The 21,546-nt window shown below is 45.8% G+C and overlaps 1 pseudogene; it reads left to right on the top strand.

Moving 5' to 3' along the window:
- Nucleotides 1–1,710: 1,710 nt before the first annotated feature.
- On the top strand, nt 1,711–2,691 carry LOC123781514 (large ribosomal subunit protein eL8 pseudogene; annotated as a pseudogene).
- The last annotated feature ends 18,855 nt before the right edge of the window (nt 2,692–21,546 follow it).

The following is a 21,546-nucleotide window of genomic DNA, read 5'->3' as shown; positions in this document are numbered from 1 at the left end:
GTGATAAGACAAATGCTCTTATGGATTGTTGAGCTTTGGGAAAACGGTAAGTCAGACCCGACGACAGTCCCGAGACAAAATGCTTTGCACACATATTTCTTAGGAAGATAAAATGACAAGAACAAAGCCTAAGTCAGAAGCACGTGAGCAAAGAGGGAAGCATTCCTGATTCATTAAAAAAAAAAAAAAAAAGTTACGGCAATTCTGTAAATTCATCCCAAAAATGACAACCTTATTTTGATGAGTGACAAATAACATCTTATGACGTGGAGCAGAAATTTATGTATATGTTCCCAGGATTAAATCACTCAGGATAGAGCATTTGAGAATTAAAAAAATTGCATCTCAGCCCCACGCTCCTTACTAATTAGGCTGCTAGGTTTGACGGCAGGGTGCCTTGATGTTCTTCAGTAAAGAAAGGGATTACACCGAGGTGCATCAGGAGAAGTGTGGGGCTACTCTGATGGATGTAAAATAGAAATTAGAAAATGCCGTCCAAGCAGTAATAAAAAAAAAAAAAAATCCTGCTTTTCCATTTGAGTTATCTGAGAAAAAGACACTCAGATGATTAGAGCAGTATTTAAAGACTGACTGACTGGTGGGGTTTGAGAGCAGACAACGTTTGATGATGACCAGTTGAACTGAGATCATTCAAGGAGTGAAAACAACTGGCCAATGGAACCTGAGTTTGGTGCCCACAGTTCCCTTTGGTCAATCAGTCAGTCAGTCAACAGACCCCACACAGAACATTTCGTTTAATCCTTACAAATGAACCTATAGGCCAGGTTTAGTATCCCCACTTTAAAAGAAAATGAGGAAAATAAAATCAGGGAAGGTAAATAAGTAATTTATTGAATGGGACAAACTCAAGAAAGAGCCCTTAAATACTACCAACTTTTCTTTCCCTGGCCTTTGACCATACCTGAGGCAGATTTCATAGCTTTCCAGGCATTTTTAGTCATTAAAAGAATTTTGGTGTTAAGAAGTCCAATCCAGGGGCACCTGGGTGGCACGGTGGTTAAGCGTCTGCCTTCAGCTCAGGGCGTGATCCTGGCGTTATGGGATCGAGCCCCACATCAGGCTCCTCTGCTATGAGCCTGCTTCTTCCTCTCCCACTCCCCCTGCTTGTGTTCCCTCTCTCGCTGGCTGTCTCTATCTCTGTCAAATAAATAAATAAAATCTTTAAAAAAAAAAAAAAAGAAGTCCTATCCAGTCCTGGGCACCTGGGTGGCTCAGTCAGTTAAGTGCCCAACTCTTGGTTTCAGCTCAGGTCATGATCTTGGGGTCGTGGACCCAAGAGCCCCCGTGCAAGGCTCCACAATCAGTGGAGTCTGCTTAAGATTCTTTCCCTCCCTCTCCCTCTGCCCCTTCTCTCTCTCAAAATAAATAAATAAAATCTTAAAAAAAAAATGTCCAGTCCAAATCAAAATCTCAATATCTCAACTTCAAACTCTCAACTTTCAATCTCTCGAAAGTTGTTTTTTCTTTTTTTTTCCACAGAGATCACAGCAATGGGCATTTTACTTTTAATGCATTTTAAGTGAAAATTCAAACTGTGCATGAAACCTGACCATGGTAGGGAGTTAGGAAAGGACCGAACTGCTTAGCAAACTTTCAATGCCAATACAGGACTGATGTGGAGAGATGCTGGAGATATTTAAGAACTTCTCACCTCCTGCACTGCTTATCCTAGCCCACAATTTTACAGACATGGGTGAAGAGGGGAGGCAGCATGCTCTCTCTTCTTTTCCTCTGTTAATCCAGCTCCTCACCTACTCAAGGTCCCCTTACCTCCTCCGTGGTCAAGAGAAACAAATGGAGCTCTCTCCTCCCGCCACCCGAGATGCTGAAAGCAACAAGGCGAAGGGGAAGAAGGTAGCCCGAAGCCTCTGTCGTGAAGAAGCAGGAGGCCAAGAAGGTGCTCAATCCCCTGTCCAAGAAAAGGCCCAAGAATTTTGGCATTGGACAGGACATCCAGCCCAAAAAGGACCTCACCTGCTTTGTCAAATGGCCCCACTACATTTGACTGCAGCGTCCAAGAGCTCTTCTCTATAAATGTCTACAAGTGCCTCCCATGATGAACCAGTTCACCCAGGCCTCGGACCACCAAACAGCTACTCAGCTGCTTAAGCCGGCCCACGAATACCAGAAACACAGCAAGAAAAGAAGCAGAGATTGTTGGCCTGGGCTGAGAAGGCGGCTGTGGGCAAAGAGGATGTCCCCACTAAGAAGTCGCCTGTCCTTCAAGCTGGGGTTAACACTGTCACCACCGTAGTGGAAAACAAGAAGGCTCAGCTGGTAGTGACCGCACACGATATGGATCGCACTGAGCTGGCTGTCTTCCTGCCTGCCCTGTGTCATAAGATGGGGGTCCCCTACCACGCTGTCAAGGGGAAGGCCAGGCTGGGGCGTCTGGGCCACAGGAAGACCTATACCACTGTCGCCTTCACACAGGTTAACGCAGAAGACAAAGGAGCTCTGGCTAAGCTGGTGAAAACCATCAGGACCAATGACAATGACAGATATGATGAGATCCACTGTCCCTGGGGAAGCAACATTCTGGGTCCAAAGTCAGTGGCTCGCATCACCAAGCTGGAAAAGGCAAAGGCCAAAGAACTGGCCGCCAAACTGGGCTGGGTGGATGCTGTTGAATTTTCTGTACATAGAAGTAATAAACAGTTCTCTTTCTAAAAAAAAGAAAAAAGAAAAGATAGAAGCAAGTGAAATAAGTGCTTAGGGAATAAAACTTTTTCTTTTTCTTTTTTTTTTTTAGTTGATGCTTTTTATGGTGCTGTTTTATGTCTAATGACTTTTGCAAAGCAGTCCTCAAATTCTGGCTCATCTATGAGGTTCCTTGTAAATTTTTCCAAGTCCTCTTCAGCAACCTCCCATTGGACCAATCCTCAGGGCAGGGGATATAATTTCAGGCTGACCTCTTTTACTCCAGCTTAATACCCACCCCCTGTCTGTACACTTCATGCAATCTCTTTCCATCAGGGCCGCCTCCCCCCCAGCAAACACTTCTCCAGGACAGGGTCCTTCCAAGAGAGTTCACTCCTGGCTATCCTGCCCAGAGTCCACTTGGCCTCTAGGAAACTGGGAATGCTTGTCCAGCAAACAGTTAAAGTATAGGTCTTTCCCAGGTTGCCTGGGTGGCTCAGTCAGTTAGGCATCTGTCTTCGGCTCAGGTCATGATCCCGGTGTCCTGGGATCCAGCCCCACATTGGGCTGCCTGCTCAGCGGGGAGTCTGCTTCTCCCTCTCCCTCTACCTGCTGCTCCCTCTGTGCTTGTGCTCTCTCTTTCTCTCTCTGACAAGTAAATAAATAAAATCTTTAATTAAAAAAAAAGTATAGGTCTCTTCCTGTCTTAGCCTAAGTTCCCCAAAGTAGGGCCAGACCCAGAGGCTTGCATGCAGGTAATTTTTATATACGGTTATGATCCCAGGGAGGCAGAGAGCAGGAGAAGAAGAAAGAAAGAGAAGGAGACAAAGCCAATACAGGTGTGTTTTTTCAACTTGGCCCCCAAGAAGGACAAAGAGGAACATTATGTGAGGACAGACTACAGACCTTTATGACATGCATTTCAGAGCTGGGGGTGAGAGAAACTGAGGAAAGTAGAAAGCATTTATCTATTGTCTCTTATTCCCCACTGGCCAAGTGGTGTTCCCACTGGTATTAAGTCCCCGGTATTCCAAGCTAAGCACATTGAGTTCAGCACCATTTTATCGGAGAAACCCAGGGCAGAAAGGGGAGGTGACGCAGGGCAGGCCTGAGGCCAGGCTTTCTCTCACTGTACCTGCAGAAAACAGCAGACACTGGAGGAAGCGGTTAAGGGGCCAAGAGAATTCTGAAGTGATGCCTAAAAGGGGCTCAACACACTTCGTCTAGGGCTCCCTCTCCTTTCCTGGATGTTGAAGGACAAAATCACAACTCTTATGCAAACATAAAATGAACGTTTGCCAAAAATGGTCCTTAACTCATTAGCTAATGAGGGAACAATTACAATGTTAGAAACAGTTCGAAGGAGAATCCAAAGTGCAGTTACGTTTTAGATCCTCGGGAATCTGGAATGAAAGGAATTTGCGGGCTAGATCTAAAACTGGCATCTTTGGAGGAAAAGAGGGGGGCACGAATTGAATGCCCAAAATTCCCTTGCATCTCTATGGACAGAAATAATTCATATTACCAGCAATCAATTTTCCAGAATTTACAGAAACTACAGAATTAAATTATAGTATAAATATATAATATAAACTAAATTATAAAGAGAGATTATTTCTTTATAACTTAAAGAGAATGAAAGCTGCAGATCCCAGAGAATCACATGACCAAGGAGAGTATTCTAGACAATGCCTGGCTTCCATTTAAAAAGACCCAGTTATCTTTTTTGCCCATTTTAAGTCTTCACAACTTTTCTTGACTAGGACATTATGGGACACTCTCGTCTTCATTATGTCATAATGCCCATCAGACACTCTTCTGGGAAATCACTTGTGATCCAACCCAGAGAACTAATGGGTAAATCTCTAAATCAGGGTCCAGACACTATGACCCACAGGCCAAATCTGACCAGTAGATTTCTAGAGATAAAGTTTTATTGGAATACAGCCAAATTTACCTATTGTCTAGAAAGCCTGTCTCTCTATAATGGTAGAGTTGAATTGCTACAACTAGGAACACTTGGCCCATAATGCCTGAAATAGTTACCACTTGGTTCTTCGTAGAAAAAGGTTGCCCATCTCTGTTCTAGGTCATCAAGCAAAGAGCAGGATTATGACACATCAATTTTCCTTTCCCTCAGATGACCTCCACCTTTAACAATGGTTTTCCAGGATTTGAGGCCAAGAAGGAAGCAGCGGAGAAAAATCTGGCATTTTCTAATTCTGTTCAGACCCTTCAAAGAATTCTCCTGTTCCCTCCCCGCATCATCTCATTTTCTCTTACACAGACTGGGGGTGGTGAGCAATGGGGACAGAGTTCAAAGACTAGGTTTACTGCTTCTTAATAAAGTCTACAAAGAAGCGTCTAGACCTTCCTTACAAAGCATGGGCACTTACCACCCAGTGTCTTCAATATGTGAGCCTTAATTAAAATCCCAAGATCACAGGAAAGGTGGTGTCGTGGAACACATTCTGTCCCATACGCTTCCAAAGACAAAACTGCTTATAAACCATCATGGCTGAGATTCAAATCCAGGTCTGACCCAGCCCCAAACTTGTCCTGCTCTTGGGACAGGCATGACTCATAAGCCTAGAGGTCCTAGCCACTCACCTGCCACCAATGCCATCTACTTCCAGAGCCATTTTGCTGCTATTTTAAAAGACACTGGATGTGGCAAGAGCATTGGGGTGAGAAAGAAATGGTTTAGGCAGAATGTTTGACATCTCCTTGCTGCTTCCCCTGCCATTCGGATGGGGAAGGAAACCTGGGTCGGCTTCCACACCAGCCTGGCGGAGGAAATAGACATCTGTCTCAGGACGGTATTTCTTACTCTTGGTAGCAGCCAGGAGTGCTTTCTGATCCAAAGGAAAAAATGTGCCTCAGCTAAGAAATAGGAGATTAAAATTCAAGCATATTGAAGCTAAACTTTGAATTAAGTTTCTTTCTTGTAAAAGAAAAAAAAAACTTGCTTAACAACAGCAGAAAGAATCTTCACATTGCTAAAGCACCAGGTAGAATGTTTCTAATTAGGTCTTGGAGGAAAAGCATTCGGAAGCCAATTAGTGGAAGGTGAGGGGCGAACCATACCACCGAGATGCCGCGTCTTCGCAAAACCCTTCACCTTATCCTTCTTTTGCTCACGCTTCCTTGTTTCTTTGGTTCTAACAGGGGAATCAGACTCCGGTTTGCAGCTGGTCGTTTGATGCCACGGATAAGGATTGTCAAGCTGAGCGTCAGGACTGTTTCCTGGGCTGACGTTCGGAGCCGGTAAATGGTTTCCCTGATTCTCTGTGAAGTTCATTCCTCCAGTTGTTTTCACTTAGCGAGGTCAGATGTCACATTTCCAGCAACCCTGAGGACATTGTGACCCACTCTTTCTTGACGCATCATGAAATAAAACAGTCGATGGATACCTTCTGTTGTGTGGTGTTCGTGGGGTGCTGGAAAAAAGCAAAGCTTCTAGATTCAAAGATGGGGCCTGCCATTGACAAGCCATGTGATCTGGCACAAACTGTCTCACATCTTTGAACTTTCACTTTCCCATCTGTGAGTTAGGGATAATAGTCATGCCCTAATTTTGTTGTGAGATTTAGATAAGAGAGGTTAGGAAAATCTTCGCTCGGAGCTTGACACCTGCTAGGTATTTCCATGTGTTCCCTCCTCTCCACTCCCCTCCACTGTGCTCCACTCAGCAGTTACCATGCCTCCGAGAGATTTTACGAGTTTTGATATTTCTCCTACCCAAACGTGCACTCCACTATGTCATTAATTTCTCCTGTTTCCTATCCCATCCCCGGCGCAGATGCATTCGTGTTTCTCCTCAATTTTACTGACATCTTCTTGACCCAGCAACACAAAAGGAAACTCAAAGTAGCTGCCTGCAACAGAACCCATCACTGTGGTTGGGTGTGACTGCATAATCGGCCTACAGGCCTTTGGGATTGAAATACCAGAGAGCAGCCCCAGAGACGCAGCTGAAGATTCTTCTCGTACTGACCGGTGCTAGGGAACAGCAGAACAGGATCTAAGAAGAAGATGCTAGGCTTCCCAAAACCTAAGCACTCATTTTGTGTTTACCAGACCACCAGCTGCTGTGGTGGAAAAGAGCTTCAGAACAAAGCCTTTTGGTGTCTTAGATTCAAAAGGAAGAGGAGTCCTCAACAACATGACAGTAAAAACCAAAAAACACCCAGAAAGTCTAGAAGCAAATAGTCTAGGTAGGAAAAGATGAGGACTATTTGTTTTTACTTTGATGGACTTTTTCTTTCTTTCTTTCTTTCTTTCTTTTTTCTTTTTCTTTCTTTCTTTCTTTCTTTCTTTCTTTCTTTCTTTCTTTCTTTCTTTCTTCTTTTCCTTCCTTCCTTCCTTTCTTCCTTCCTTCCTTCGTTCTTTCTTTTAATGAACTGTTTGGGGGTTTTTAACAGCACTGGTGGGGTGTGGCTTCATGTTAATCTTCAAGCTCCTCAATTAATTGAAAGAAAAAACTACGTGACAATTTAAAATTGGCTTTTCTACATCTTTCCAAACCAAATAATTTTGCAAATTACATTAGGGTTAGAATTCTGGAAGCCAAGAATGTCTTTATACATAACCCAAAATAAGGCACAGTCTCTGCCCAATGTAAATATCACCAAAGATGTCTGCTTTCAGCTGCATGAATGGTTTGATGCTATTTTCCCTAGCTATTCCTCTGGAAAGTCCTCATTAACATTACCAAAGGACTCCAGTCCAAGAAAGAAGTCAATCAAGATAATCTAAAGTCCAGAAAGCTGGCTCACAGTGATCCGGTACAATCCACAAAGTGTGAGAGCCAACTAGACCAGAGTAAAATGACACTTCCTAGTTCTTTCCCTCTGGCATCTGCCTCAAACAGGTTTTCTGCCATTAATAGCTGTCAGCACAGGGGACTTCCCAACTGCATCCTACACAGTGCAGTATGTGTCAAAAAGGGAAAATTATTTTCTCATCAATCATGCTACCTTAATACCAAGGATAAACAGATACTCTTTCCAAGTTAAGAGGTAGGAAAAGTCTGTTGGCTCAAGCTGCTAACCAGTTTCTCATTTCTTCCTAAATAGTCATCATCTTCGGAACACATGTTTTATGTTAATGTAAATTTATACAATAATATTTGAATTTCTGGGATGATCGTTGCCAGTTGAAAATAAGATTGGCGAGCCTAAAACCACTAAAAATGTTAGGCTATAACTGTATCCCCAGTTCTCAGAAGAATGCTTGGCACACAGAAGACACTCAATAAATGCTTATGGAGTTAAGGACTGTCCACAATACATAGTGATTAAGCCACAAAAGAGGAAAAGATCACCCTTGGAATATGTGGGGAGGGAGAGAGGAAGAGAAAATGTGGGAAGAAGAAGGAATAAAAAGGAAAGGAGAGAAGGCCTACGGAGTAACCATGGAAACCAGCAATAAGTAAGGGATGGACGGAGCAAAAAGTGGCAACAAAAACAACCGAGCAGGAGAAACCAGAAAGATAGAGAAAAACCTCAAAACACAAGCGTAAACATCAGCCTGGTTTAGGAGAGGGTACATTTCCCTTGTTCGCCAGTCTTTTTCTAGAAATACAGTCTTCTTATAAAGGAATGGATCTGTTTTCAACTTCAACTTTTATTTCTGATCCCATGTATAAACGAATTTTACGTATCCATAATTCGACTCCAAGCGTAAAAAAAACAAATAGCAGAATAGAACTAATGGCAGTTGAAACATTTTCTCTCATACTAAGAGATTTATATGATAGATGAGAGATAGATGATAGATAAAAGATACAGAAATGGTTCATCTCTGACATATTAATTGTATTTTGATCGAAAGTAGCCTGAATAAAGTGAAAGTATCCCAGCAAACAATGCTGCCTCCCCCTTTGCAACCAGTCTTGGCAATCACACAGCATCCCCTTTGCATACTCTACTGGTTAAAGCAGTCACAAGTTCACCCAAATTCAAAGGAAGAAGAATTAGACTCAGCCTCTCAATAGGGGAACAGAAGGTGACGATGAGAAGGAGCCTGGGGAACAAAAGACATTGCTGTGGCCATCTCCAGAAAATACCATCCGCCATGATGACTGTCTGAAGCTCCAGGTGGGGGCAAAGGTCCGGAGTCATGGTCTCCTCTACAGGGCTCTACCCCTGCTGCCTTTCACTGGGAGCGCTCCTGACACCCGGACCAAGAATTCTTCAACAACTACAGACTTTCTTGCTCAGCTGGAGTTGCTGTCTTCAATATCATCAGTTCAATTCCTCGAACACTCAGTTTCCTGAGCACAGGGGAAACAAAAACAAAAACAAAAACACTTCCACTTTCATGGTCATGTCTTGTGGCAGAGAAATACAGGCAAGGACTGAGACTCCTTCTTGTAACCACAAGAGCTTAAACTCTTCCCCACTCCCAACCCTGACAGAACTGGGCCCTCCTTCCCTTACAGCCTTAGCCTCTCCGTGTCCTTCCCAGACTGTGCTGTGAAGCACGCTCTGACTTGTCTCTCAGTGAACCTCCCAACGTGCTCTTGAAAATAGGGTTGGGGTCTCGTTCCATGTTTGTACGTCCAGGCCTAACCCTAACTAACCACTTCAGTCTTAAAAGCCATATGCCGTCATGTAAAAAGTCAGGCCTTGAAGACGGAAAACCTGGATTCCTGTCCTAGTTCTTCAACATACCAAGATGACACCGGCCCATTCAGCCAACCTCCCTAAGCCTTGGTTTTCTTATCATTAACATGGGATTATGGCTACCTGACCGCCTACGTCACACAACAGTAATTTTGAGAATCAACTGAGATAATAAGCTATAAAATTACAAGGCATTATTTTCCAATATTAGTTTCTAAATGAATCTAGATCTTTACCCTTTATTGCCAAAGCTTATAAAATTTCACTACTGTACTAAATATTCTCTCCACTCCATCAGCCATACTAGACTTGACACACCGTTGACTTTAAGTGTTTAGGGTCATAAATCCAAGCTACACAAAAACTCTTAAAAACGAATTTTAATGAACCAATCAGGAGTTTAAAACAGATATTTAAAGTGGTTGGCTCTGCAGAGAATTTCCATTCAAAGCAGGAAAAAGAAATTCCTAAATAGATAAGGGCTTTCTAAGGAGCACGGAAGAAACGAAAAGGCTACAGTGAATCACTGTGAATTCACTAAAGAAATATGCAGCTTCTTCCCAAGATTTTGCTTGGCATTTTGCATTTAGAAATAGTCTTCTTAAAAGTACTTGTCAAGAAAACACATCATCAGCCGTCACTCATTGTATAATACTACGCCTTTTCAGAGAAATCAAATAATTTGTCCGCAAGTCAATGAATGTTTGCTACTTCAAAAGCAATAAAATTAAATCATGCTAATGGCTTCTCCCTCTTCCTCCAGTCCTCAAATCGTATTCTTTTAACAAAACAAATACTTAAATATCAGAAAAATTGTGACGTTTCTGCATTTAACAAAAAGAGAAACCAAATTCTGAATATTCCACACTAGCACAGAATTGGTATGGTTTTTCTCTCAAAGAATGTGCTAGTCACAAATGTAAGCAAATAAATGAAGAGTCAAATACACTTTTTGTATTTATTATCACCAACACATAGAGACATTGGTCATGAAATTAACAAAATGTAACTGAGAAGAAGAGAGATGAAGATTTATGTGCCATCCGTTTCCACATAGGAAGGTTTCCAACCAATTTTAGTTCCATCCAGGGGTGTTATCCCACTCACACTGACATGCATCTAAGCCTGTAAGGAAACAGGTTGAGGAACTGGATTTCTAAGGTTGATACGGACCAAGAGTCCCCAGTCCTCACAGGGAACTAAGAAATGTAGGATATCGCCAGGTGATTTGGGTGCTCAAGCAGGCTTGGAAACCACGACCTGAGTTACTTACGTTCCCCTTGCCAGCTTCTGCCAGCCACTCCTTGGCTCTGTCTTGCAAAGTCTCTAGCCCCCCTTTGGCTCTGTGCCTCTCCTTTCCCGCTCACCTGTCATTCTTTCTCACAAGTGATTCTGGCACCATAATACCCTGATAGTCTCTGAGTTCACATGTACGGTTTTGACTCTCTGGGACCATAAAGGGCCAAAAAGGCGATGAAATTCATCATGGTGCCAAAGCAGGAATTTGAATCCTCTGTTTGCCAAGCTTTGTGAGGGCAGGAGTCACTTTAGCAAGGGAGTGTGGTCACTTCTGTTTCCCCTAGACGCAGAAGCTAAAGTCCCGAAAATAAAATTAATGTCTATTGCTAACAACACAGGTGAAGAGACCATGAGGGGGAACCACTATAAATATGATGGTCCTTAGCCAGAAAAAAAAGAAGTTTATTAAAAAAAAAAAAAAAAGCCCATGGGGTAGGTTGATTGCATTACTCCAACGAGCCCTGGATCCTTGTCCTTTGCCAGATAACTCCGCAAGGCTTTCCGCTGTGGTCAGGGTGATCTGCCCTGCCCCTTCCCTCTGGGCTTGGCCACAGGACTTGTTTGGGTCAGTAAAATGAAATATAGGGTTGCCAGACTTAGCAAATAAAAAAATACAGGATGTCCAAGTTGAAAATAAGTGTGCCAGTTCCAAGCCTTGGGCTCAAGAGCTCTTGCTTATTTCTACTCACTTTTGCGCCTCTATCTGCCTGAGCTAGCCTGTTACTGGAGAAGATACACAGGGAGCGGAGCCAGATCTCCCCCTGTCACTCCAGCCGAGGTCATCCTCCATCAGCCAGCACTCACTCAACTTCCTTTCAAGATGAGGGAGCCCCTCCAGATCAGCAGAACCATCTGGTCGAGCCCCAAGGGACCCCTCTGAAGCATAAACAACAGACATTGCTTCTTATAGGCCAGTGAGCTGGTGGTTTCTTGTAATGTAGCATGACTATGCTCATTGATAGCCATCGTAGCCCGTGAACGGAAGCACTGTGCATGCTTTGGCGGGATTTGTAACCTCGCCGATTGGGGGTTGCGATTAGTTACTGGAGTGACTAGAGAGTTCCCTCTAAATGCCCAGGAATATGCATCTCTTCCTTCCCACCTCATCCCGTACATTGAAACACTAGAGCAAAACATTTAATTTCTATTCTTCCCTTCACAGAAATGAGCTGAGAACCTCCCCCTATGCCCCACCACCTGTCCATTACTCACCCCAGTGAAAACACTGGCATTGTCTAGGGCAATACAAACATAAATAAGAGGGACTGAGGCCAACTGGCTTATTCTCCTGTGGCTGCTGAAGTTGGCAGGTCCCAGTCGTGTACCTGATGTCCCCGGGCAGGGACAGGTAAGAGGCACAGATCTAGCTGTTCGGAGCTAGTTCAGATAATACGTGCAGCCGTGTGTTAGAAATGAATTCTTCCAGGCTCTGTTTCAACAGGGGTGATACAACGGATGTCATGTGTCAAGGTGGGAGCAAGGTGAGACCTTTCGCTTCATATACAACCACTTGGAAAGGCCTCAAGAACTTGTCCCATGAATCTTGAAGCTTTCAGCCAGATCAAAAAAATATAAAAGGAGATCAGAGAGGGTAGAAAAAGGAAATGAGACAAGTGTGTTTTCCTTCTTCTCTTTTTCTCTTTTCTTTTTCCTTTTTTGCAAGAGGCACTACTGTCTTGCGAACCCCCATCCTCCTTTACCTGGGAGGATGACGGGGCACCTCCTTCTACCCTCCCAGGTGTAGAGTAATAGGCTGGAAGAGAGAGTTTCGAGGAGAGTTCCAGAAAATGTTGAAGGGCAATTGATATACACCAAGGACCAGTTTCCAACTCCTGGCTAAGCAGGCCAGAATGGAGCGTTACCTAAGCTCTGCCTTCCCTTGGGACAAAGTGTCCAAGGAGCAAAGAGCCATCTCCCTCTTTTGGTGCTGCAGGCAGGACAATGTTCTGCGGTGGGGTCAGCCCACATCCTCAGAGCTGGCTGGGCAAAGGATCCAGGGAGCTGATGTGAGCCGTGCCAGAGAGACACCCAGCTCATCTCGTCTACCCGGGGTGAGAACAGCAGAAGGGGTTCACTGGGGACCCACCAGCTACAGGAGGAGTTATAAATGGCCAGCCAAAATGCAGGTGAATCCACATAGGTAATGGGAGCAGTGGGAGGAATCGCTCAGCAGAGTACTTCAAAGAGCCCAAAAAGGCAGCCACGGAGAAAAGGTCTGTTTTAATCATCAGCAACCTAACTAGGGATGGTAGCTTCAGGCCCACATCCCTCCCTCTCCCACTTTTCATGTTGGCAAGGATCCAGCAGGTGAGGAAAAGTATACAGGGAGAAAGAGGTGAGCAAGGAGGGCAAGGTGAGCAGGAAGGGGGTGAAGAGGAAGGGAGATGAAGAGGGAGGAGGGTGAGCAGGGGGGGAACTGGGAGGTGAGGAGAGGGGTGAGGAGGGAGAGGAGGAATGAGGGAAGGGAGTGAGAAGGTAGGGATGGAGGCAGGGGAGTGAGGGGGAGGGGGAGGGGAGTGAGAGGAAAGGGAGGGGATGGAAGACAAGGAGGGGAGAGGGGAGGAAGGAGGGGGGAGTGAGGAGGGAGGGGTGTGAGCCCCGAGGGGTAGAGACAAGAGGACCATGCCTGAAGCAGTTCGGAGCTGAAGGAAGTCAGACAATTGGGTGCTGTCACGTTCAAAGTTTTGATTAACATCTGCACCATGACATTCTAATTACTGAATGGAGATTGTGTTTGCAACCTCAAGTGACCTTGGAGTATCTTTTATATAAGATTGGAGGCAAAAGCAGTACGATCTGCCAGAGCTGCCTTCCCTGGGCAGGAGACAATTAATCCCACTGAATCAGGCTCAAAGGTTTGCTGGGGGAAAGACTGTAATGCTGTGTTTTCTTTATGTCACAAGTGCTGCTTGTTAAACTCACCAGTTACACGTTGTCGAAGCTGCGTTGTCGACCCTTGCTGGTTTATACACGCTCTCTCCAGGGTCTCGCGCGCGCTGAGGAGTAGGTGAAATTTGTTTGCTTTCAGTCACCGGGTTCAGGTTGTGGTCAGAAAGAGCCTGTAGTGGGGCGCCTGGGTGGCACAGCGGTTAAGCGTCTGCCTTCGGCTCAGGGCGTGATCCCGGTGTCATGGGATCGAGCCCCACATCAGGCTCCTCTGCTATGAGCCTGCTTCTTCCTCTCCCACTCCCCCTGCTTGTGTTCCCTCTCTCGCTGGCTGTCTCTCTCTCTGTCAAATAAATAAATAAAATCTTAAAAAAAAAAAAAAAAGAAAGAGCCTGTAGAAGATGAGAATTGTTGGGGTCCGAAATGGGCACGGTGGGCTGTAAGGAGTAGGGGACAGCTCACGCCTCCATCTGGGTTTCTACTCACTGTATGGACTGAATGAGCTGTGACTGCCCTGGCCACCTACTTCCAAAGACCTCTCTTCTGTGTCTTCCACAAGCCACCTGGCCCAGCGGTGTCGCCAGGAGCTGAGGAGAAACCCTTTGCCCAGGCCCTCAAATTTCATCTCCGAGTATTTTTATAAAATTTACTTACCACAAGAAATCGATTGAATAGCCAAAAGCCAGGCTCTCTTGGGAAAGTAGAGATGAAAATGAGTGTCCAGATTTAGAGACTGTCATTTAACTAGGGGCCCTTACAGATATAGAACATTCCCTAGGTGTTAAAACGAATGACCAAATAATAATAATAATAATAATAATAATAATTAAAACATTAGGATAGAAAGAGAAGAATCACTGTGTTCCCTAACATAGACAATATGATCCTGGGTTACTATCTTAAAACAGCAATGGCGAGCTTGGCCTCGGGGCTGGTGAGGCTCATCCTTGACCAGCTGATACTGAAGGTCAATTATGGCTTGACATTCTCCCATCACCTCCCAGGGCTGCAGGAGCCCAAGCGTGTGAACAGATCAGCGCCGCCCTGGCCGGCAGTTCCCCTCCGCCCTTCAGACTAAGGCTACCAGAGAGCAGAGGGGAGGTGAGCGATCCTGCTGTGACCCAGAGAGGTCCTCCCCTCTGCTACAAACTAAGCTCTCTGAAAAGCAAAGGAGATGCCAGCGAGGCCTTCAGAGCACGCCAGAAAAAAAGAAGCAATGTAGTTAATCTCTGAAAAGCAAGAACGACAGAGACCCTCCAGGAGAAAACATGAGAAGCGTTGATGGTTTAGGGAGGAGAAAGATCTGGACTGGCTCAGTGCAGAAACGTTCAGTCCCTGCAAACGTCTCTCCTCCCCAGGACGGCTCCTCTCCTGCTGCCCCGACCCAACCCACATATCTTCATGTTTGTAGACACACGGGCTGTTTGTGCAACCGGGAGTGTGGAAGGTCTGTAATCAACTTCGATTCCACAGGAAGTTATTAAACATGTACTCTGTACAAGATACTGTGTGCAAGGCGATACGGAGGCAGTAATGATGAAGAAAACATGAGTCCTGCCCTCAGGGAGCTTTGGGTCAAGGTGAGACATGAACACAAATAATAAAGAGAAATACAAGATGGGTTTTTGTGCATGCTATAATACAGAATGCACCAAGGAGGGCAAGATGAAATCCAGCTCCAGACAATGGGGGGGGGGAGCTTATAGAAAAAGCAGCCTCTGAGATGTGCATGGAAAGGTGTGAAGGATTTCAGGAGGTGGGGAGGGAGGGAAGCAGGAGGAGAGAGCCCATCAGATTGCCTGAGGGTAACTAAAATAACCGGCATTTCCAACCTGCCTTGGACCAACCCGCTGTGAGAAGCCAAATGGACAGAATGCCTAAAGACCGTGGTGTTGAGGGGGAACTGGAAACACACAGCGTGTTGTCACCAGGGTCACGGGATAAGAACAGAGCAGACACTCAAGCCCTGCTCCTTCTCCGCCCTTACAAATGCCAGCTGTCCTGGATAACTAAGCACTTTTTTGGCGCACGATGACCTGATCCCCCGCCATCCAGCCCAGTTTCCCAGTGGCACTTCACCAACTACGGCAACAGGTGCCACTAGGAGAAAGAAAGCACGGGGACAGCTCATGGGGTTAATGGCCTAAGTTTGCAACCACCCGCCTTCATCAGTGTCCCCTGCCCTCCACATTTTTTCTTCCTTTACTCCAGTTTTCCAATAGCGTCTGCCCGCAATCTTCCCATAACCCCAGTTTATCATCCCGCAGCGGTACCCGTCGTGCTTGGGGGCCATCGCAGTTCGACCAGGGCCTGGCTCTGGGCCTCCTGCCCCAGCACACATGCAGTCAAGTTTCACACGCGATTCTGCTGAGTTCAAAGGGCAGGAGGGGGTCTCAAAGGCGGAGCGAGAGCTGCTACCAGCCTGCGCAAAGGGCTCCTCACTGCCACCAGAGGAACCGAGGACGTCACTGTCATTAATCTCTTTCTGTGTTTTAAGGTGACCATTGGAGATGATACAATGCGTGCAATGTGGAATTTGCTCCACAGAGGTATTCAAACCAGACAGGCTATCAAAACTCCAGTAAACAGTCACCTGAGAAGGGATACCTGTTGATGCCTTTGCTTCGGAAGGAAACGTGGGATGTTTTAGAAAACCACAGGCCTAAGGTCAGAGACCGACAAAAAAATCTGGAAACTACCAGTGTCCCCTGTAAGCATGATCTTCTAGGCCGCCTGCTCCATGGTACGGAAGGGTCTAATATCAGTGATACTGCCCCCATAATATACTCTCCCTCGTTCTGTCTGGATGGCCTGTCACTGTCTGAAACAAACATGTGAATTGCTTAGTGAGCAAGTGGTTCCAGCCAGATCATTCAAGAAAAATTCTCCGGAAAATTGCCACCTTCAAGTCAATAACTGTAAACCAAACACAATTCCTCGTAAAGAAGGCATGAGGAAAGCTTTGCCTCCCTCTGCCTCAGTTTCTTTCTCTGTGCAGCGGGGATAAAAGTGGTTGCCCCCCTATAGAGGTGCTGTGAGGCATAAATGAGTTAAGACCAGCAGAGGGCTAAAACGCAACGTGTGGCACATAATAAATGCTCAGACAACAGGCACACAGGATGAATGAATAAGAGGCCAGCCAGCCGTGTCTCTGTGGCGGCCCTCGATGGGTACTGATACCCAGCGCACTGCAGAGTGCCCTGACCGAGCGCAGGGCGCGGTGGAGGCCGAGCAGGACCCAATTCGCACCTCTCTGCTGCAAAGCAAAACCACACACAGGGAGAAATGGGGAGGCTTCTCGAGAAAGAAGTCCTCTGTCATCATGGCTTCAGCTTCCCTCCACACCCAGAGCCACCCCCTCGGAGCCACTGTAGTCTCAGCCACAGGTGTGGTCATGTGGTTTTTCAAAAGACCACACGCCCCACCAATCCTCTCCTTGGCTTAACTGGCGCCCTGGGGAAGCGCGTGCTCCCTTGCCTCAGATCACAGTCGGTAAAGCGACCCGGGAAGTTGGGAGAAGCTGCAGGTCGATCCGCTTGCACTCCTGAACTGAATGAGCTCAGGGGGTTGTAGCTTTTCCCTTTCTGCTTTAAGAGAACACGCATCTATAAGCCTGCTCTGTAAAAGGAAATGCAATATTCTGAATGTCTTCATGGGGAGATGATCCGTTTCATTCCCCCTTCTCCGAGTTCCTAGAAACTTCCTCGCCAGATCTGGAGATGAGAATGTGCCATGGGGAGGAGAGAAGGCTCACCTGTGAGGTCTCCACCACGCAGCCAGCTCTGCTGAACAGTCTTCTGTCAAGAAATCCAACTGAAATTCACCACACATGATTAGAAAATCTCCGGATTTGCATGCTAACTTCTATTTCTACTTTCCTCAGCGAGTCTGGCTTTTAGCTATTATATAGAACATGTGTGATATATCTTAAAACTATATATATATGGAGACTAAGTCTGAGGGGGAACCTCTGGGGAAGGCGTTTCTGTTGGCTGCTGCTGACTCAGAAGGGGCATGAGGCTGTCCACTTTACAGGTGGAGAAACTGAGTCTCGGTGAGGTTAAATGACATCTCTAGATCCCACAGACCCTAAGGTCTCGGGCTACGAGAATTACAACTGCTATCTGACTTCAAGTTCAAAGCTCGTCCCTTCCACTCCCCTGATCTCCACTCCCAACCAGAGTCAGTGGTGGAGGCAGGAAGTAAACAGAAGGCAGAACAGAAAGTGGTTACCAGAGCTCCTGTGCAGGGCTCCGTCGGCAGAAGGAAGCAGGCCGGAAGCACCTGGCCTGTGGTTAGCTGGAGTCAGCTGGGCATTGCTGAAGCAGAGCGAGCAATCGTTTGAAAATTTTCTCCGGTCTGCCTCGTCCAGTGAAGGCTAGATGGAGACAGGAGACGGGCCAGCAACTCAATGGCAAGACGAGAAAGCAAAGCGACCCTTCCGAAGTGAATCTGAGTGGGGGCCTCCGCTGCTTTCCTCCAAGTGGGGTGCACTATATAGTTCAGCAACCAACAAGGAGAACCCAGAATCCAGGCAAGCAAAATCCCCACGGCGGACGTCCGATGGAGTCTTGGAGAAAGAAGTCTCCAGGGGGCTCTGGCCACGTTAGAGCTGAAAGTGTAGACCCCCAAACGAGACAGCCTTGGATGAGGAGCCCTGGGAAGAGAGCCTCTGCTTCCAGAGGCAGAGTGAGGGGAATGGGCCAGAGGGCAGGTACCTGGGCAGAAAACACCTCGCAAGTCTAAGAGTTGTCTGTCTATTCATACATCGTCCGTATCTATATACGGTTTTCCCTCTGCTAATTGGATTTCTTTCTATAAACTTGCATTTAGAATGCTGCTAGACTTTCCAAACCCAGCCTATCTGGAGAAGATACTCCCTGGGGATGGGAGAGAAGATAATAAACCAGAAAGCCGTTCTGAACGGTTCACTTGTCCTGGCACAATCCAGCGGACATGGTGCTCAACACTCTGCGAACTCTGATTTCCTTGCTTGGTGTGCGGCCTTGGACACCTGCCAGGGCCCTCCCTCCAGCAAGTGGCAGCTGGAGCTGCAAATGGAACTGTGGCTACAAAGCTGGTGAGTTATATAATCGACTGCTCAAAAAAAGTGGATTCCTCCCTGGAATCATGGGTGAACAAAGATGCCGCATTCAAATCCAGAAAATGTCCCTCCTGAAAAGCAAGGCAACAGACCACGAACACAGTTTTTTGTGTTTGCTTTTTTTCTAAGAACTCATAACGAAAGACAGCCCAGATGAAAAGCTGGTTTCCCTTCTAGGCGCTTTATCTATTTATTTCTCTGTGTTATTAGAGGTTAAAGCTGTTGGATATGAAGGCTGGCCTGCTTTAAAAGCTGGTGGTCTTGCCTTCGAGGATCATAAAGGTAGTTCCACACTGCAGTGGTATCATAGCTACAGTGGAAGAAGGGAAAATGCCTAGAGTTGAGACATCTTACATGATATTTTTAAAATACAAAGTATAAGCTTTGTAAAGTACACAAGGTATGAACTCTGAAATGGGGGGGGGAGTGTTTAAACTATGATAAAAAGTAACAGGAAGAAATGGGAAGGCTTAGGGATGCCTGGGTGGCTCAGTCGGCTGAGCGTCAGCGTTCAGCTCAGGTCATGATCCCAGAGTCCTGGGATGGAGTCCCGCATCAGGCTCCCTGCTCGGCGGGGAGCCTGCTTGTCTCTCTGCCTGCCGCTCCCCCTGCTTGTGCTCTCTCTCTCTCTCTCTCTCTGACAAAAAAATGGATGAAATCTTTAAAAAGAAAGAAAGAAAGAAAAAGAGAGAGTGAGAGGAAGAAGGGAAGGAAGGAAGGAAGGAAGGAAGGAAGGAAGGAAGGAAGGAAGGAAGGAAGGAAAGAAGAGAAGAGAAAGAAAAGAAAAGAAAGAAAAGAAAAGAAAAGAAAAGAAAAGAAAAGAAAAGAAAAGAAAAGAAAAGAAAAGAAAAGAAAAGAAAAGAAAAGAAAAGAAATGGGAAGGCTTAATCTTGCACAGACTGGCCACCATTTTAATTCCTTTACTATGCCTTTAGGTAACATTTCCTTACTATTCCTTCCTGTCCTTCATCCTTATTGTTAATGTCAAAGCAGTAACATTGGAAAAACAATATTACATGGATGAATTTCCATCTATTTTATTTAGACCTAACATGGGTGTTTGAACTGATTATCTCACTTTGTGTAACAGAAAGATTATTTGAACATCTGAAGTCATTTGGACACAGTATTATAAATGCGTAAGGAAATGTCGCTATTTAAGGGTATTCAGATATTCAGCAAATTATTCGGTGGACCCACCTCTTCCTCTGCTAATTTTGTAAAGGGTTCAGTCTTTTTGTAGAGGCATTATCACTTTAAATGTATCCGAATTTTCACATACCAAGATTTCCTACAGCAAGGCAGGATTATGTTTTAAGATCTTATTACTTCTGATTGGCTTGATTTTTTTTAAAGAGTCTTGTACAATTCACATTGCTAGTATAAAACTAAGTATACGGGGCCTGACCCTATAAGTGGAAAGAGAATAAATTGGAATCCACTGGGGTACAATTTGGTATATTAGCTCACCCCTGATCTAAATTTTAGCCTAATGGAATGAAGTCACAGCTGGGTGGAGAGAGGAATTGTCTCCCGCCAGTGTAGCTGCTGAGTCAGGAGAGAGAGGGACCACTCGCTCCCCGGTGGGTAATAACATAGGCAGAGGGTAAAAGTTTCTCCAGCTCACAGACAGTCACACAGACACTCATGCACGCCAGACTGATTGCATCACTTAGACTATAGATTTACTTGTAGATAACAAAGATTCAAAATAATGGGTGTTTTAAGAAAGCAATTTGTTTCTCACATGTAAATGAATAATTCAAGACTGTCTGGCAGCTCCTCATTTATCTGGGACTCAGGAAGCTTCTAGACTGCTTCTCTTCCATCCCTGGGAAGTGGCTACCACCCTCACGGTCCAGCACAGGGGACCAGCAATCATTCCATTTTCCAGAAGTATTCTAGAAGAACGCCCGTGGAAGGAACTGCAGATTGTTGTCTAATATCTAATCTCCCTTTCCAAGTTATAGAAGCCACATAGCCGTCTGGAATGAAAAGCACATCTTCAGTCCTGTGGCAGCTTGGACTTTGGGCTACTGGGAGGTGAGGAAAGGAGGTATATGAGATGTCCCGGTGCCATGGAAGGCAGCGGCAATGTACCACCTCTCACCCCCTTTCCTCCATCTTGGACCATGAAGTCAGAGACCACTGGGACACAAGGGCACCACTACCCCAGCCTTGCACTACCCATTCAGATTTTTACATGAGACAGAAATAAACTTCTGTGTTTTCAGCCTCTGTCATTTCAGTCTCTGGTAAATGCTGACAGTAAAGCCTACCTAATACACCTATCTTTAGGGAAACTTCATGAAGGGATTAAGGTCAATATTTTAATTACTTAGGTCCCATAGTTAAGCCCCAAGCCTCACCACTGGCCTTTGGCATTGGCATAAGACATTTATCCAGCATCCCCGAGTCTTCCAGATAATGCTCCAGGCCCTTAGGGCAATGCAACATGAACGTGCCCTGCTCCTTCCCGCAAGGAACTTAATATCAAATTGAGGAAAGAAGGCAGAGAGCAGACATTACTGGAGCTAGTCCTATGCCAGGCACTGCTGTAGTTATCTGTACATGTCGTATACTCCTTCGCTTGCCCCTCACAAAATGTCTGTGGAGTCCTGGGTTATAGACATGGCCACCGAAGCTGAGGGTGCGGCACGCGCCATGAGATTGAGATCTAAGGTTCAGGTTGCTGACTCATGAGTCAACCTGTCCCCGGGCTGCTTCGGGACCTGTATCGGAAAAGCAAGAATGCAGCCTCGCGTGACAAAGTCCACGCGCTTCCCAAGCTTCAGCTGGTGTCTCATTGCCTTTTCTGGGGAGGCCGCCAGCCATTATGGTTTTCCCAAGGTCACTAGGGGACTATGAATAAACACAGGCTAATTCTTCCCCTTCTGTAAGGAACAGCAAACCCGCCTCGGCCCACACACCTACATCGCGGGCACAAAAGGGTCACCTTACAGGTCT

This window comes from Ursus americanus, chromosome 34 (genome assembly GCF_024610735.1).
Source record: "Ursus americanus isolate L20-20 chromosome 34, mUrsAme1.1.p, whole genome shotgun sequence".
In the NCBI taxonomy this organism is placed as follows: Eukaryota; Metazoa; Chordata; class Mammalia; order Carnivora; family Ursidae; genus Ursus; species Ursus americanus.
Note: the sequence above shows the minus strand (reverse complement) of the source record. Positions and strands in the feature narration are given on the sequence as shown.